The sequence below is a fragment of the Aotus nancymaae genome, unplaced genomic scaffold (genome assembly GCF_030222135.1).
Source record: "Aotus nancymaae isolate 86718 unplaced genomic scaffold, 86718_ANA_hifiasm-v0.15.2.pri h1tg000003l, whole genome shotgun sequence".
In the NCBI taxonomy this organism is placed as follows: Eukaryota; Metazoa; Chordata; class Mammalia; order Primates; family Aotidae; genus Aotus; species Aotus nancymaae.
The window spans coordinates 52,612,093-52,619,054 of record NW_026988414.1 but is presented as its reverse complement, the minus strand read 5'-3'; the positions used below and the strand labels follow the sequence as shown (position 1 = coordinate 52,619,054).

The 6,962-nt window shown below is 43.4% G+C and overlaps 1 non-coding gene across 1 annotated transcript; it reads right to left on the bottom strand.

Moving 5' to 3' along the window:
* Window positions 1-5,728: 5,728 nt before the first annotated feature.
* LOC135277494 (U4 spliceosomal RNA) lies at window positions 5,729-5,869 on the bottom strand. Its single transcript, XR_010345098.1, has one exon. It is a non-coding gene; the product is annotated as a U4 spliceosomal RNA (small nuclear RNA).
* Window positions 5,870-6,962: the final 1,093 nt, after the last annotated feature.

Here is a 6,962-nt window from a genome sequence, read left to right as displayed (position 1 = left end):
GGCATTCAAAAACCACTCCAAGTAAGAGAAAAAAAGCTGAGGTGTGATTCATTTGAACTTGAGTCCTGGTTCCTTAACCCAATACCTGGATGCAAGAGATGTTCAATAAAGACTTAACCGTCTGGAGAGGTGGCTCACACCTGTAATTTCAGCACTTTGGGAGGCCGAGACAGGCAGATCACCTGAGGTCAGGAGTTCAAGACCAGCCTGGCCAATGTGGTGAAACCCCGTCTCTACGAAAACTACAAAAATTAGCCAGGTGTGGTGGCAGGTGCCTGTAATCCCAGATATTTAGGAGGCTGAACCTGGGAGGCAGAGGTTGCAGTGAGCTGAAATTGAGTCACTGTACTTCAGTCTGGACAACAGAGCCAGACTGTGTCTCAAAAAAAAAAATTTGCTGGGTGTCATGGCAGGCAGCTGTAGTTTAGCTATTCAGAAGGTTGAGGTGGGAAGAGGGCTTCAGTCTAGGGAGTTGAGGCTGCAGTGAGTTTTAATTGCACCATTGAAGTCCAGCCTGGGTGACAGAGTGAGACTCTGTCTCAAAAAATAAATAAAAATAAAATATGGCTGAGAGTGGTGGCTCATGCCTGTAATCCTAGCACTTTGGGAGGCTGAGATGGGCAGACCACCTGAGGTCAGGAGTTTGAGACAAGTCTGGCCAACATGATGAAATCTCTTCTCTACTAAATATACAAATATTAGCTAGCTGTGGTGGCATGCACCTGCAGTCCCAGATACTTGGGAGCCTGAGGCAGAAGAATTGCTGGAACCGGGGAGGCAGAAGTTGCAATGAGCAGAGATCACACTATTGCACTCCAGCCTGGGTGACAGAGCAAGACTCTGTCACAAATAAATAAATAAAAATAGAAACACAAAAGAATTGCATAATGTACACTCTGAAAACTACAAACATTGCTGAAATAAATTTTAAAAGATATAAATCAGGCCAGTTGTGCTGGCTAATGCCTGTAATCCCAGCACTTTGGGGGGTCAAGGCAGGTGGATCACAAGGTCAGGAGTTTGAGACCAGCCTGGCCAGTATGGTAAAACCCCATCTCTACTAAAAATACAAAAAATTAGCTGGGTGTGGTGGCACGTGCCTGTAATCCCAGCTACTCAGGAGGCTGAGACAGAAGAATTGCTTGAACCCAGAAGGCAGAGGTTGCAGTGAGCTGAGATTGCACCACTGCACTCCAGCCTGGGCGACAGACTGAGAGTCTATCTGAAAAAAATATATATATACAAATTAATGGAAAGACATCTCATGTTCATGGATTGGAAGATTTAATATTGTTAAGATGGCACTACTCCCCAAACTGATCTACACATTTAACACCACTCCTATCAAAATCCCAGTTGTCTTCTTTGCAGAAATCAACAGATTGATTCTGAAAATAGTTTGGAAATGCAAAGGACTCAGAATAGCCAACGCAATTGGGAAGAGGAAGAATAAAATTGGAGGACACATACATTCTGACTTCTTATTTATTTATGAGACAGGGTCTTGCTCTGTACCCCAGGCTGGAGTGCAATGGTGTGATCATAGGTTTTTGTTTGTTTGTTTTTTAGTTGCAGTTTCACTCTTGTTGCCCAGGCTGGAGTGCAATGGCACAATCTCAGCTCACCACAACCTCTGCCTCCTGGGTTCAAGGAATTCTCCTGCCTCAGCCTCCCAAATAGCTGGGATTACAGGTGCATGCCACTATGACTGGCTAATTTTGTATTTTTAGTAGAGATAGGGTTTCTCCATGTTGGTCAGGCTGGTCTTGAACCCCCGATCTCAGGTGATCTGCCCACCTTGGCCTCCCAGAGTGCTGGGATTACAGGGGTGAGCCACCTGGCCGGGCCACAATCATAGTTTACTGCAGCCTCAAACTACTGGGTTCAAGTGATCCTCCCAGCTCAGCCTCTTAAGTAGTTGGGATCACAGACTCTCGCCACCACGCTTGGCCAATTTTTTTTTTTTTTTTTTGACATAGACTCATGTTCTGTCACCCAGATTGGACTGCAGTGAGAGATCAGGGCTCATTGAAGCCTTGATCTCCCAGGCTCAAGCCATCCTCCCACCTCAGCTTCCCAAATAACTGGGACTACAGGTACATGTCACCATACCCAACTAATTTTTTTTTTTTTTTCGAGACAGAGTTTTGCTCTTTAGCTCAGGTTGGAGTGAAGTGGTGTAATACTGGCTCACTGCAACTTCTGCCTCCTGGGTTCAAACGATTCTCCTGCCTAAGCCTCCCAGTAGCTGGGGTTATAGGCACCCACCACCATGCCCAGCTAATTTTCGTGTTTTTTTTTTTTTTTTTTTTTTTTTGTTTTTTTTTTTTGAGACGGAGTTTCGCTCTTGTTACCCAGGCTGGAGTGCAATGGCGCGATCTCGGCTCACTGCATCCTCCGCCTCCTGGGTTCAGGTAATTCTCCTGCCTCAGCCTCCTGAGTAGCTGGGATTACAGACACGCGCCACCGTGTCCAGCTGATTTTTTGTATTTTTAGTAGAGACGGGGTTTCACCATGTTGACCAGGATGGTCTCGATCTGTTGACCTCGTGATCCACCCGCCTTGGCCTCCCAAAGTGCTGGGATTACAGGCGTGAGCCACCGCGCCTGGCCAATTTTCGTGTTTTTAGTAGAGACGGGGTTTTGCCATATTGGCCAAGCTGGTCTCAAACTCCTGACCTCAGGTGATCTGCCTGCCTCGGCCTCCCAAAGTGCTAGGATTACAGGGGTGAGCCAACATGCCTGGACCCAACTAATTTTTTTTTTTAATTTTGTAGATACAGGGTCTTGCTATGTGGCCAGGGCTGATCTCAAATTCCTGGGCTCCAGTAGTACTCCCGCCTAGGCTTACCAAAGCGCTGGGATTATAGGCATGAGCCACCATGCCCAGCCTACATTTTGATTTCTGAGTAAAGAAAAATAGCTCAGAGCAGCCTGGGATGTTGAGATGCAAAATTTATTGAGGCCAGAGAGACATGAGTATGTCAAGCTCCCCAACCCACCCAATGTACATGTCCCATGGAGGGGTGAACTGTTTAAGGGATTTAGGGCCAGGCATGGTGGCTGACATCTGTAATTCCAACACTTTGGGAGGCAGAGGCAGAAGGATTGGTTGAGCCCAGGAGCTCCAGACCAGCCTGGGGAACACAGGGAGAACCCATCTCCACAAAAATTTTTTTTAAAAATTAGCCAGGTGTGGTGGTGCACACCCAGCTAGTTAGAGGGCTGAGATGGGAGGACTGCTTGAGCCTGGAGGCAAAGGCTGCAGTGATCTGTGATTGCACCACTATGCTCCAGCCTAAGGAAGAGTGAGACCCTATCTCAAACAAAAACAAAAGCAAAAACAGACCAGGCATAGTGGCTAATGCCTGTAATCCCAGCACTTTGGGACTCCAAGGCAGGTGGATCCCCTGAGTCCAGAAGTTCAAGACCAGCCTAGGTAAAATGGCAAAATCCTGTCTCTAAAAATAATAATAATAATAATAATAAAATTAAATTAAAAAGTAAAGTCAATGTACAGCCAATTAATAGTTTATGTTATTTTGTGGTAAATTCTTGGTAAATAACTTAGGAACTACCTCTTCTTTTTTTTCTTTAAAAAAAATTCACTTGTAGCTGGGCACGGTGGCTCACGCCTGTAATCCTAGCACTTTGGGAGGCTGAGGTGGGTGGATCACTTGAGGTCAGGAGGTCAAGACCAACCTGGCCATCACGGTGAAACCTCATCTTTAAAAAAAAAAAAAATTCACTTGTAACTGCTGCTGATCAGAGCATATATTCAGGGCAACTTAATCAAAGGTCCCACGTTGCAGTCCTCAAACTTGGCTTAAATAAACTATCTTTTCAACAAATAATGCTGACCCAAATGGATGTCATATGAAAAAAAAAAATAAAGTTAAACCCCTATCTCACTTCATATACAAATATTAATTCCAGGCTAGGAACGGTGGCTTCATCTAGTAATCCTAGCACTTAGGGAGGCTGAGGTGGGAGGATTGCTTGAGTCCAGGAGTTCAAGATCAGCCTGAACAACATAGTAAGACTTTGTCCCTACTAAAAAAATAAAAAAATTATCTGGGCATGGTGGTGTGTGTCTGTAGTTCCAGCTACTCAGGAAGCTAAGAAAAGGATCACTTGAGTCCAGCAGGCTGATCACGCCACTGCACTCCAGCCTGGGCAATAAAGCAAGACGCTGTCACACACACACACAAAGACCCTGTTTCTTAAAAAAAAAATTAAAAATTAGCTGTGTGTGGTGGTGAGCATCTGTAGTCCTAACTATGCAGGAGGCTGAGACAGGAGGATGGCTTGAGCTCAGAAGTTTTGGAAGTTGCAGTGAGCCAAAAGCCATGGTTGCGCCATTGAACTGAAGCCTGGGCGACACTATCTAAAAAAAATCCAAATAAATAAAATCAAAATGGACCATATACCCAAATATAAGAGTGAAAACTATTAAAGTTTTAAAAGAAAACATATGTGTACATCTTTAGGAGCTTTCATTAGACAATGGTTTCTGAGATAAGACATGAAAAGCACAAACAAAAAATAACAAATGAAAATATCTGTCAAAAGACAAAATTATAACATATTTAGTTTAAAATTTTTAATTGTCATTTATTTGTGATTCTAAACTCAGGCAAAATATTATTCTATAAAACAGAATGAGTCTTCCAATGATCAAAGCAGAAGAGATTGCTTTCATAGACAGGCAGACGGGACTTCCTTATCATGCTAGTGAAAACTGGCCTGTTTGAGAATTTGGCTATTCTCTCTCTCTCTCTCTCTCTCTCTGCTTTCTCAGAAGGTCAGATAAAGATCTTAGTTTAGGCTTGGTGACGTGCAATTTCAGCATAAGTAACTCCATTTTGGTTCAGTCTGTTAGGCCTAGGGCAAGAGCTCAGTCCAAATCAATGGTCTCCTATAAATTTTATTCAGCATATTGAACATCATCAAAATATAAAACTTTTTGTTTCCAAGGACACCATCAAGAAAATGAAAAGCCAAATCACAGAATGGGAGAAAATATATGCAAATCATTTATCTAATAAGGATGTTCTTTTAATAGTCTAGATATAGAAATGGTGAGGACATGGAAAATTTGGAACTCATGTGTATTGCTAGAAGGAAGGTAGGATGGTACAGCCTCTGTGGAGAACTATTTGGTGGTTCCTTCAAAAGTCAAACATAAAATTAACATATGACCCTGAAATTCTACTCCTAGGTATATATCCAAAAGAATTAAGAACAAGTATTCAAATTCTTTGTTCTGTTTTGTTTTGTTTTGAGATAGTCTCTCTCTGTCACCTAGGAGTGCAATGGCACAATCTCGGCTCACTGCAACCTCTGCCTCTTGGGTTCAAATGATTCTCCTGCCTAAGCCTCACCTCCCCACCCCCAGTATCTGAGATTACAAGAGCCCGCACTGTAAGATCTTTTAGGCTGACTGATGGCACCATGGACACCATGGAAACCTCTGTGACCTGCACAGACACTCCAGATGAGTTCCTGGAAAATCTGAAGTAACCAGAAGACCATGAAAAGGGGAAGAAATGATCAACTCCTGCAGCGCCTAATTAACTTTGAGACATTCTCTACTGTTCCTTATTCCTGCCTCAATTGCAATTGGACTTTGTAACCGACCTTGGTCAACCTCCTGACTCCAGACCCTACCACCTCCTCCCAGCTTCCAAAAACCACCCTAAACTGTAACTTTTTTTTTTTTAATTCAGTCTCCATAGAGACCGTCAAAAATTGCCAGTGCCGACTATATTTCAAGTTGTCATGGTAGGGTATTGGGAAAAGTTTTCAATTAGCAATAATTGAGCCTCGGATAAACCTCATTGGCTACGATAAAGCCACTGTGCAAAGCTTACACCGTAACTTCTATAACTTTCCACTGCCTATGCCAAATCTATAAAACCAACTCCTATCCCACCACCCTCCACTGACTCCCTTTTTGGACTCAGCCTGCCTGCACCTGGGTGAATAAACCATGTTGCTCACACAAAGCCTGTTTGGTGGGGGTGGGGTGGTCTCTTCATTCAGAGCATGTGATTTACCAGCCACTTTGCCCAGATAGTTTTTGTATTTTTAGTAGAGACAAGGTTTCACCATGTTGGCCAGGCTGGTCTCCAACTCCTGATCTCAAGTGATCTGCCCGCTTAGGCTTCCAAAGTGGTAGGATTACAGGCTTGAGCCACCCTGCCTGGCCAAATTCTTATATACCATTGATCATAGCAGTATCATTTATAATGGCCAAAAGGTGGACAAAACTCAAATTTCCATAAACTGATGAGTGAATAAACAAAACATGGTAGAGCCATACAATGGGTTATTATCCAGGCAGAAAAAAGAATTAGTACCGATACATGCTACAACATGGGTAAAACTTGAAAGCATTATGCTGTTCGAAAGAAGCCAGACACAAAAGGCCACATATTGTATTATTTCATTTAAATAAAATATCCGGTATAAACAATCTATACATATAAGAGGTAGACAAGTGATTTCCTGGGGTTTCTTTTTTTTTTTTTTTTTTTTTTTTTTTTCTTTTTTGAGACAGAGGCTTGCTCTGTCGCCCAGGCTGGAGTGCAGAGGCTCAATCTTGGCTCACTGTAACCTCTGCCTCCTGGGTTCAAGTGATTCTCCTGCCTCAGTCTTGCAAGTAGCTGGAACTACAGGCACACGCTACCACGCCCAGCTAACTTTTGGTATTTTCAACAGAAACGGGGTTTCACCGTGTTAGCCAGGATGGTCTCAATCTCCTGGCCCCATGATCTGCCTGCCTTGGCCTCCCAAAGTGCTGGGATTACAGGCATTTTGAGCCACTGTGCCCGGCCAACAGGGTTTCTTTCTGGAATGATGACAATGTTCTGGATTTAGATATTGATGGTGGTTGCACAAGTCTGTGAATAGACTAAAAGCCATTGAATTGTACAGCTTAAACTGAAGAATTATGTGTTA